Source organism: Myxocyprinus asiaticus, chromosome 43, assembly GCF_019703515.2.
Source record: "Myxocyprinus asiaticus isolate MX2 ecotype Aquarium Trade chromosome 43, UBuf_Myxa_2, whole genome shotgun sequence".
Lineage (NCBI taxonomy): Eukaryota > Metazoa > Chordata > Actinopteri > Cypriniformes > Catostomidae > Myxocyprinus > Myxocyprinus asiaticus.
The window spans coordinates 37,748,720-37,761,335 of record NC_059386.1 but is presented as its reverse complement, the minus strand read 5'-3'; positions in this window follow the sequence as shown (position 1 = coordinate 37,761,335).

The window sequence follows — 12,616 nt, the reverse complement described above, 5'->3', positions numbered from 1 at the left end:
ATACATTTATAATGATCAAACTCACAGTGAGCGTCCAGGAACAGAGTGACAAACAGAAGTGTGATGGTGCACCTACACATTAAATAAGCTGTGAGTGAAGTGAGGCATTCTAGACCTACTGCCAGATTTAAACACTAAATTACACACATTCTAGTACTGTTGAAACTGTGTAATCAGAGATGGAGCTGGAGAGCATCTCAACGTTGTAAAAATAAAAATAAAAAAACGGAAGCAAAACAGTTTGACTTGAATGATCTACGTCTACAATCACACTCTCAACTTCTTGCTGCCCATATGTGGGCTGTCCTGCCAACACACTAAATGATTGACAGGCAGAGTCACCTCAGGTGTGATATTTCAGGAGCCCTGATTCACTGACATCTGTCAGGTTACAGGGACATTTACTGTGTGCCATTCCATAAAAATAAAAGTGATACAAGTGAAAAATGTTTTTAAAAATGTGTCAAGGTCATAGAAATTTGTAGAAAAATGTATAGCATTTTCTACAAAAAAGATTTACTGAATTCTGACGACTAATGTCGTGTGGTGCAACCATAAAGTTTTATTGTTCTTTGAATACACGAGAGTGTACACAATTAATTGTTCATTTCATAAAAGTTTTTAAAACATACTTTGAGGTAAATAAATATCATAAATGTTTTAGTTTTCTCAGGGGTACACCATATGACCTAAACAAAATGTGCCTTATATATATCAAAATACCTGATATTGTTTAAAACTTCACACACATATTCGTCTAAATATAATTTGTTTTGTTTTTTGGCACATGGCAACTGAAAGCCTACTTTCTGTTATGCTATTTTTTTTTTACAGTTTACTTTGATATTGATGCGTCGCTGTTATTTGTTTTTGTCTTTTCTAGTGGATTTGTAAAATGTCCTTGAGTTTGTAAAAAGGTGCCATATAAAATAAAAAATATTATTATTATCTACATGTTGGTTACACCAAATAACTTTGATTCAGTGGACAAAATGTATTTAAATACTAATCATATTTTAACATATTATTTATTGAAGAAATTAACAGAGACATTTAAATACAAGATTATTCCAAACTATTTATGACAACATTTGAAAAGAAAATAATAATAATTTCAGCTTTAAGACTTTAATTATTATTTATTTATTTATTTTTTTTTTGTACTACAAGACTTTAAACTCAAATGAAATTCAAAACATGTTCATCACAGAAGAGGTGTATTCAAGTAATTCAAGTTTTGTGTTAAATGAATAATGCATGCGAAATCGTATGACTTTTCTAAATTTGGCTAATTCTTATGAATTCATCTGACTTTCACTACAGCCAGTGATGGCGTTGGACATAGTTTCCATCTAGGTCAAGGTCATTTTATTTATATAGCACATTTAAGAACAACTAGTGTATACCAAAGTGCTGTACATATGCAAATAAAACAGTAACAGGATACAGAGGAATAAAAGACTAATTAGAAAAATAACAAAAAACAACAAGACATTACCCATAAAATCCACAATAAACATTAATGTAAAAGCCAAGGAATACAGATACGTCTTCAGGCGCGATTTAAAAACAGGAAGGGAAGGGGCAGACCTAACGTCCGGAGGTGTACTATTCCTTAGTCTAGGGCCAGCAACAGAAAAAGCACGATCCCCTTTAAACTTTAGGCGCGACTGAGGTATTTGCAGGAGAAATTTGTCCGAGGATCTGAGGGTTATAGGGGATTGTTGATAGCTCAGAAGTTCTGACAGATAAGAAGGGTCACACCATTTAAAGCTTTAAAAACAAATAACAAGATCTTAAAATGGATCCTACAGTTGTGCTCAAAAGTTTGCATACCCTTGGAGAATTGGTAATATATGTACCATTTTTAAAGAAAACGAGTGAGCAGGCAAAACACATTTCTTTTATTTCTTATGGGATTCATATTCAACTGTAGGTTATAACAGAATGGCACAATCATAAAACAAAACATGGCAACAAAGAAAAAAATGAAATGACCCCTGTCCAAAAGTCTGCATACCCTTAGTTCTTAATACTGTGTATTGTCCCCTTTAGCATCAGCGTGCAGTCTTTTGTAATAGTTGTTTATGAGGCCCCAAATTCTTGCAGGTGGTATAGCTGCCCATTCGTCTTGGCAAAATGTCTCCAGGTCATGCAAAGTCTTTGGTCGTCTTGCATGAACCGCACGTTTGAGACCTCCCCAGAGTGGCTCGATGATATTAAGGTAAGGAGACTGTGATGGCCACTCCAGAACCTTCACCTTTTTCTGCTGTAACCACTGGAGGGTCAACTTGGCCTTGTGCTTAGGGTCATTGTCATGCTGGAAAGTCCAAGAGCGTCCCATGCGCAGCTTTCGTGCAGAAGAATGCAAATTGTCTGCCAGTATTTTCTGATAACATGCTGCAGTCATCTTGCCATCAATTTTCACAAGATTCCCCGTGCCTTTAGAGCTCACACACCCCCAAAACATCAGTGAGCCACCACCATGCTTCACAGTGGGGATGGTATTCTTTTCACTATAGGCCTTGTTGACCCCTCTCCAAACATAGCACTTATGGTTGTGACCATAAAGCTCTATTTTGGTCTCATCACTCCAAATTACAGTGTGCTAGAAGCTGTGAGGGGTGTCATGGTGTTGTCGGACATATTGTAACCGGGCTTTTTTGTGGCATTGGCACAGTAAAGGCTTCTTTCTGGCAACTTGACCATGCAGCTCATTTTTGTTCAAGTATCGTCGTATTGTGCTCCTTGAAACAACCACACCATCTTTTTCCAGAGCAGCCTGTATTTCTCCTGAGGTTACCTGTGGGGTTTTTCTTTGTATCCTGAACAATTTTTCTGGCAGTTGTGGCTGAAATCTTTCTTGGTCTACCTGACCTTGGCTTGGTATCAAGAGATCCCCGAATTTTCCACTTCTTAATAAGTGATTGAACAGTACTGACTGGCATTTTCAAGGCTCTGGATATCTTTTTATATCCTTTTCCATCTTTATAAAGTTCCATTACCTTGTTACGCAGGTCTTTTGACAGTTCTTTTCTGCTCCCCATGGCTCAGTATCTAGCCTGCTCAGTGCATCCACGTGAGAGCTAACAAACTCATTGACTATTTATACACAGACACTAATTGCAATTTAAAAAGCCACAGGTGTGGGAAATTAACCTTTAATTGCCATTTAAACCTGTGTGTGTCACCTTGTGTGTCTGTAACAAGGCCATCATTATGATTTAAAAAGGAGCCAAAAACTATGTGATAATAAATGGCTTCATATGAACACTATCCTTAAATAAAAGACAGTTTTTTTGCATGATCAGTCATATTTTCAAAATCAATGCCAAAATTTCACAATTTCTGCCAGGGTATGCAAACTTTTGAGCACAACTTTATATTGCACCAGTGACCAGTGGAGAGATGCTAAAACCGGTGAAATGTTTTCTCTCTTCCTAGCACCAGTAAGCTACCTTGCAGCTGCATTTTGAACCAACTGCAGCGATACAGAGATGAGTGATTTAGACCCATATACAGTGCATTGGAACAGTCAAGTCTAGATGAGATGAAGGCATGGATAACTACCTCCAGATCCTTAAATGAGAGTAGAGGTTTTAATTAGGCTATTTGCCTTAGTTGAAAAAAGCTGCTACTCACCCCAGCATTTATCTGTTTTCCAAAATTTAGCTCCAAGTCAAAAATCACACCTAGATTTTTTGCAAAAGGATGAACATTTGAAGACAGAGTATGTAGGTTCCTAGTGATATCAGAGACAGCACTAGGGAGACCAAACACAACAACCTCAGTTTTGCTCTCATTTAATTAGAGAAAGTTTTTGCAGTCCAGCATTTAAAGTCCTCAAAGCATTTTAGAAGAACAGAGCATAAATAATCAGAACTAAGAAGAATATATAGCGGAGTATCACCGGCGTAGCAATGATACGAAATATGACGTTTCCTCATGACAGAACCCAAAGTGAGCATATAGAGAGAAAATAGAATGTGTCCCAATAGGGACCCTTGGGGTACCCCACAAGTGAGCAATAGGGGTGTAACCCCAGTGTCCTGGCCAAATTCCCCCCATTGGCCCTTCTCAGTCATGGCCTCCTAATAATCCCCATCCATTAATTGGCTCTATCACTCCACTCTCTCCTTCCACAAATAGTTGGTGTGTGGTGAGCGAACTGGCGCACTATGGCTGCCGTCGCATCATCCAGGTGGATGCTGCACACTGGTGGTGGTTGAGGAGTGTTCACTGTGTAAAGCACTTTGAGTGTAGTGTCAGACAAGCGCTATATAAATGTAACATTCATTCATAGAGCGTTTTACATGAGTTCATAAGACACATTTCCATCTAAATACGTGACAATTACTTGCTTCTGTCACTCACACACACACACACACACACAGACACACACACACACCAGCTTCCTGTCATGTTCACACACTCTACTGAGTGGTTAAGTTTAAATAAGGGGTGTGGGGAAGGGCATATTATTAAGAAGCATGTCCTTAATGCCTCGTGTGTGGAACTCATGCTTACTACTGCATTAGACATCTGGCCATTTGCACACAATGAAATTGTACAAATTTATATGAACGAAATAGCCAACTCATAAAATATGTATGAATTTTCATGAGATCAGGTTGTTACAGCAGCTTTAACACTGACCTGCAGTCTGATCAAACCTGATGAGAAGATGTTCTTTCGGAGTCCAGTGAACTTCACATCAGGACTTGTTCTTCCACCAGCTGTGAATCTGAAGCTTCTGTGAGAAATTGATGCTCAAAACACACACAGACAGTCACATGTTTTTCCAGCTCAGTTTGATCTGTGAACACTACTGGGTCATCTGGATGTTTGGATAAAGGTTTGCTTGAATTTGTGTGTGAGAAACTGGAACAGAAGTTGATTTGGTTCAGTATTTAATGAGATGCTCTTTGAATCCCACAGAGTGTTTAGTCTCAACTCCAATATCTGCAGTCAATCACTTCATAATTGTAAGGAACTGGAGGAGGCTGTCGGATTAGAATCCATATGCCGAAGTTTATTAATACAAACAAGTGAAATAAAAACTCCAAAACAGCAAACAGGTGTCATAGTAATAGTCCAGGCAAGGGTCATAAACATGGTGAGGCAGATACACAGCAACCAAATCCAAGACAGTAATCCAAAATCGTAATCGTAAGAAACAGGCAGAAAAGTCCATAACATTAAATCCAAAATCACAATGAGAAAACGCTAGTAGTAGTTAGCAGAAGCTCTAGTCTATAGGTCACAGGATTAATTTGTCTGATAACCTTAAAAGGACCTACATACCTGGGTCTGAGCTTCCTGTTGGGTAGCTGAAGATGTAAATCCTGAGTTAATATTCAGACCATTTGACCAGGCTGATAGTCCAGTGTGGGCGTCTCCTTCGATCAGCTTGCATCTTTTGGTTTCTAATGCCTCGTTGAATCCTGACAGGAGCGCTGTCCCATACCCTCTCACTCCTCCTGATCCAGTCGTCCACGGCAGGTACCTCAGAGGGTTCCCCAGACCAAGAAACCACACACTGGAAGGGGGTGAGTCCTGTGGATGATTGTACGAGGGAATTCTGTGCATATTCAGTCCATGACAGGAAGGTGTCCATTGATGTTGTTCCCTACTGCAGTATCGTCCAATCTCTTGGTTCAATCTTTCAACATGACCATTTGCCTGAGGATGAAAACCTGAAGTTAGACTCAATAATAATAATAATGTTTAGATGATTGTAGAAGGCAAGCCATACCCGAGATGTGAACGGAGGTCTTCTATCAGAAACAAATGTCATCTGGTAATCCATAGATTCTGAAAACGTGATAGAAGAGGTTTTCTGCGGTCTCCATGTCTGTGGGCAATCTTTTTAAAGGCACTAACCTGCAGGATTCAGAAAAACGATCCACTATGACCAGAATAGTTGTAAATCTGTTGGAGTTGGGGAGATCTGTGATGAAGTCGATGGCAATATGGGACCATGGTCATTGTGGAGTAGGTAATGGCTCGAGGAGACCTGCTGAGAGCTGTCTAGGAGTTTTTGCTTGTGCACAGATGTGACATGCATTGACATGAGGGGTAACATCTGTATTAAAAGTAGGCCACCAAAAACAGTTACATACCAAATTGATGGTTCATTGGATTCCAGGGTAGCCAGAGCTTGGAGATGTATGGACCCACTGTATTACCCTTTGCCTGATATTCTGTGGAACATATTGTTTATTGGATGGGCAGTCTGGTGGGGAGGGTTCATCCTGCTGAGCACATTGAATCTCCTCCATATTGTCCCATCTTATGGAAGCAATGACAGTTGGTTCAAGTGTTGAATTGGGCAAATCAAACTTTCTGGATAAAGCATCTGCCTTGCTATTTGTACTACCTGGATGATACGTGACTGTGAAATTGAATAGTGTAAAGAAAAGAGCCCATCTGGCTTGTCTTGGATTTAACCTTTTGGCATTTTTTTTATATGCTCAAGGTTCTTGTAATCAGTTATAACCTGAAATGGATGACGGGCTCCCTCCAGCCAATGTCTCCATTCTTCCAAAGCTGCTTTGATAGACAGTAGTTCCTTATTGCCTACATCATAGTTTATCTCTGCATGGGACAATTTCCTTGAGAAAAAAGCACATGGATACAGTTTAGCTGGATTACCTTGCTGTTGAGATAAGACTGCTCCAATGCCACAGTCCGAAGCGTCGACCTCCACGATAAAAGGAGCATCAGGGTTCGGATGTTTCAATATGGATGCAGTAGTGAAACTGGTTTTAAGCTTGTCAAACGCCTCGAGCAGCCTCTGTCCATGACAATTTCTTGGATTTTCCTTTGAGTAGAGAGGTTAAAGGGAAAGCAGTGGTGCTATGGTTTCGAATAAATATTCAATAAAAATTGGTGAAACCCAAGAACCTCTGAAGTTCTTTGACTGTTGTGGGGGTGGCCAATCTGTAACTGCTGTGGTCTTGGTCTGATCCATTTCAACTCCTTGATGACTTATAATATAGCCTAGGAAGGTTTACGTAGCAATATGGAACTCACATTTTTCTGCCTTAACATACAGTTGGTGCTCAAGAAGTCTGTTTAGTACAATTTTCACATGGTCTTCCTTGGATTGAGAGTAGATCAAAATGTCATCAGTATAGACTATTACACACTGATTGAGCAGGTCCCTGAAAATCTCATTGACAAAGGACTGAAAAACAGAGGGGGCGTTAGCAAGTCCATACGGCATAACCAGATATTCATAGTGACCTCCAGTGGTGAGGAAGGCAGTTTTCCCATTCATCCCCTTCTTTTATCTGTATTAAGTTTTAAGCACTTTTCAAATCTAATTTTGTGAAGATTTTGGCAACTGTTCCAGAGCAGAGGGGACTAGAGGTAAAGGGTAACGGTGCTTAACTGTTACTGCGTTTAGACCTCTGTAGTCGATGCAAGGTCAAAGTCCTCCGTAATATTTCTCAACAAAAAAGAAGACTGCAGCTGCAGGGGATGTTGAGGGTCTGATGAATCCTGATGCCAAAGCTTCCTCTATGTAATTCTCCAGCTTGTGTTTTGGGAATGGATAAAGTGTAAACTTTACTCTTGGGAGGTGATGTGTTAGGTAAAAAAATACAATCCAAAGGTCTGTGGGGTGGCAATTGAGTTGCATTATCTTTGCTGAAAACTTTGAGATCTGAGTATTCCTGAGGGATTTCGATTGCTGAGTTGATGAAAGGCTTTCGACCCTTGTAGTTAGACAAGATAAAGTGACTTCTGAACTGAGACAGTGTGACTGGCAAAAAGAAGACCAATGAATGAGCTCACCATGATTCAATGAAAATTGCAGATTGTGGAACGATATCCAGGGATATCCTAGAATAATAGGATGGTGTGGAGATTTCACAATGGATGAGATTAATGGCTGACCCAGAATCTACTAATGCTGTAACAGAGTGGATCTGATTAACATAATGCAAAGTTACTGGGAGCGAGAAACTTTGATTAGCAGGAATGGAAGATGAGGTTACACTTACTTTAACTTCTTGAGTAGTAACAGCATTGGGTTTATTAGGACATGAACTGCAATGATGACAAGGCTGGCCACAGTAGAAAAGCTCTTGTAGTCTTTTTGTGTGCTCCTCCTCTGAAACTTTGGTGCATGCGATCTGCATTGCTTACACTGGCTCGACATGAGTAGAACTACTAGAGGCTGTAAATGGGAGCGTGGGGTGTTTCAAATCAAATTGTCAATTTTGATGGCCAACGTAATGTACGAGAATAACTTCATCCTTGCAAGTTAGTTCAGCTTGTAAAGCAGGGTTCAACTCTTCACGGAAGACAGATTTTAATGATGTCATTCCATTCACTCTGAGCCGCTAATGTACGGAAACGTACAGTATAATCCGCTGCAGTCTGGTTGCCTTGGCGCATGTGTAATAGCTGAATGGAGACATCTTTACCTCCAGCAGGATATTCAAAAACTACTCTGATTTGCTATGAAAAATATGAAAATGAGTCTCTAATTTGATCATCGTTATCTGAGACTGCCGTGGCCCATTCTAAAGCTTTTCTGGTAAGAAGTGACATAACAAACGCTGATTTTGACTGTTCATATTTAAATGACTCAGGTTGATGTGAAAAGTATATGGAACATTGACATAGGAACACTTTACACTTATCTGTTGAGCCATCGATTTTGTAAGGAAGTGCTAATCTTATCAGTTCAGCTAGAGGGGGAGGCAATGACTGAATGTACGGAGTTAAATAAAGTCATGAGTTGATCTTGATAGCTTTTGAGCATTTCACCTTGATACAAAAGGGCCGCTTGCAGTTGGGTAATTTCCGCTGGATTTGTGTCAGGCGAAGTATTCTGTAAGGAACTGAAGGACGCTGTTGGATTAGAATCCATATGCGGAAGTTTATTAATACAAACAGGTGAAATACAAACTCTAAAACAGCAAACAGGTGTCATAATAATAGTCCAGGCAAGGGTCATAAACACAGTGAGGCAGATACTTAGCAACCAAAGCCAAGACAGTATTCCAAAATCATAATCGTAAGAAACAGGCAGAAAACTCCATAACATGAAATCCAAAATCACAATGCGAAACTGCTCAGTAAGGCAGGGTAGGCTGGCAATACTTCACACTGAGGGTGAGAATGAGCAGAGTATAAATACACATGAAGCTGATGAGGTAACTGGAAACATGTGTGGGGAAGTTGGCGGGAGCAAAGGATGCTGGGGGTTGTAGTTCAGAACCAGGTTAGTATTCAGGCGATGGCGCTCTCTGGCTACTGGATGCATGGTCCATGGACTGAGATGTTACAATAACCTTCAGAAAATCAACAGTCTCAGAATCAATATTTCTCTGAAGTAAATTAAACTTGTGGTCATTGATGTTTGTGTCTCCAGTCCTGGTGAAACATTGAACTTCAGCTCAAGGACTGCTGGGATTTTACTCAGCCAGTGAAACTCACTCGTACATTTAATGAACTGTAACATTATTACATTAAAGAATGGTCATAACATAAAATAAAAACAGTAAAGATCAGATGTCATCACACTTTTCAGTCCTCCTGCTAAGCCTATAGGTACTTTCCTGAAGATCACATTTTTATAACAAACTCTCTCCGTTGGCTGAGGTTTTGTGCTTGTCACATAATATTTATTACAGATAGAGACGCTGGGCTTGTTTCTCCCCTCACATAGTTTGACCTGTGTTCTTGTTTCAATGTATTTTCTGACTTTTTTTTGCCATTGATATGCAAGGTTTTGCTTCATGAGAAATAAGGCCTCGATGGTTTAATCAAAGAGCTTTAAAATAACATGTAAAAGTGAATTAGGACAGAAATATTTTAATATTGCATAATATAATAAAAACATATTTATATATTTTTCTATATAAAAAAATTAGTTCCGTTAACAAATGTAAATGTAAAATTGACCAAAACGAAAGTTTTTTTTGAATATTTGAAGTATATAGAAATATTTTGATATTTAAAAAAAATTAATGTAATTTCTACATTTTTCAAGTCTTAAAAGGAAATCATGTATCCCTATTTTATTATTTGTTTTATATATTTGTAGATAAATATGTAAAATGACTTCTTAAGTTGTATGAAGCACACATGCATCTTTAGAAATGTGACGATTTATATGACAATTAATGAAAGCCCTAAAACAGACAATTAATCGTCAGCCAAATTCAATAATCGTGACAGGTGAGCTGTTTGTTGATGGGGCGCAGTGCGTTTCCACCCTATATAAACATAAGCTGTGTTTTGAAGGACATCTTACCATACTACTCATATTATTTCTGCCATACATTAATATGGCAAAAGCAGTAAGATTAGTATGCAATTCCGAACTCTGAGTGTTTCATGGCTGGGTTGTGTGATGGGAGACGGGTGTTCATGAGCTGTTCCATCTCGTTCACGGGCGCTCAGGTGCATTCCGGGTTCCTGCTGCTGGTGCGGAGTGTTTGTGGTTGTCGTTGTCTGAATTTCGGAGTTTGCTGTTCTTCCATATATAGAACTGTCAATAAATGTGTCTGTGTTTCCACTACTCTTGTCTCCCCGCATCTTTTATTGCATTTTATTTTTAAAGTTTAACACCCATCCACTGACGTACAGATGCAATCTTGTTTCATTAAAATAAAAAGTTATATTTGGGCGAATTAGAATCCAAAACCTCAAAAAAACTAAAGGCAAAAAGTTACCACTAGATCAATCAGTCATGTTCTTAATCAAAGTACTGATATGTGTTCATCTACTGATTAACAAAATCCCAAGACTGATAGTGGCAGATGTAGAGATGAAATTACCTTATTATGTGAAATATTTGGGTGCTTGAATCGCTCATTAAGAATGACTGTTGATCAAAACAGGTAAAGAATGTTTTACTGTGCATAACATAATTAATATTCATGAGTTTTGCAGCACTGCCCCCCACAGTACAATTTTCTGTACAGTTTATTTTTATTTAAGACTAACTTTGTGTTAATATTTGCTTTCAAATGGCTTATTTAAGCTGTTGCAAAGGTGATAGGCCTACAGGACTTAATTAGCAGAATAACATGGGATGTGCATGCACTCTCCATCCATGTGTACAATTAACAAAGGTGGTGACGTTTAGTCCAGATTGCCGGTTCTATATGTGAAGCTAAGGAACATTTAGAATTTGTTGACGTGTTTGATAGATAATGTCTTGGTGCTCTGGATATATACATTTTGTTATTTTTTTATCATGCAATATATATATATATAAATGAATGTTGGCAAATCAGTATCAAAATGTTTACTATGTGGTTCCTGTGGAAATGCAGTTGTATCAAAAATTCATGGACATTTATAATTTGATAGTGACTCCAATTAATGAACTAGTACTTGTTGCAATGAAGCTTGGCACATTAATCCATAAGAACTATGCATGGGCACTTGCTTTTTTGTTGCCACCCCTCTGCATGCCACCCCCTTGCCACCCCATTAAACAATTCTAGATTCACCCCTGTGTTTAAGATCAGGATTCCTCTCTTGTAAGTCGCTTTGGATAAAAGCGTCTGCCAAATGAATAAATGTAAATGTAAAGATACAAAACACATAGAGTATAAAATCACTCCATTAATGTTCTACCACCATCTAGAGGTGATAGAAGTTCATGTGTTTGACCAGCAGTGACTAGTGTTGTTGCCTCCAGCAGTTTGTGTTTGTGCAGACCATAAAAATGCCTGTAATATTACTCATGAACTAGTTACACACCAGTAACTTTCATTCCTTCAGTAGCCATTACTTAAAACTGACCAACTGTGACCCTCATGATCAGCATCAGTTCTCAGATTTCAGTCTTAAATCTACAAATATCACAAACACTTAAAAACATTCTCAGTTTCTCACCTGATGATCCAGTCACAGGACTCTTAATGAGCAACATAAAACTAATAAAGTCATCCAATAACCAACAGGAAATACAATGTCCATGATCAGAGCCACTTCCTGTTTGTTTGGTTAATGATGAACACAAACTCAGTCATGTGATCTGCTCATGTGAGCCAATAGAACAGCTGAAGGTCAAAACCAGATCAGAATCAGAACCACACAGCAAAACAATTATATTCTTAATCAGTGGCTGAGTTCAGAATGGCATACTATAGTCTGCTGTTTAGGATGCCAGTATTTTTGTCTTGTTTACTGGTTAAAATGTGTAAACATCCTTGGAAAAATAAAAACTTAAAACAAAACAGTTTTTCTTGAGAAGCAAAATGACAGAAGATATAACATTCTTATTGAAACAAGAACTATTTGCCAGTGGGACTATTTCCCCTTTCAATTAAGTTCAATTAAGAAATTAAATCTTTCTTACCCCAGATGCAATTTATTTTTGTTTAGATACTTGTACTGGAATACAAGACAAAAGTACTGGTGAAAAACATGATTTTTTCCATTACTGACCAGAACTAGACTAACATAATTAATACAAAATATTCATTTTCATCATTATTCATGACCCAGTAAAATAGAAAAAAATACCAAATATATTTTTAAAAGCATACATTGAAAATGAACCCACTGGGATAAAAAAGTTAAAAGTGATGACCTTACAAACTACTGCTAACCCATTTAGATTAGTCGGTATAAATATTTG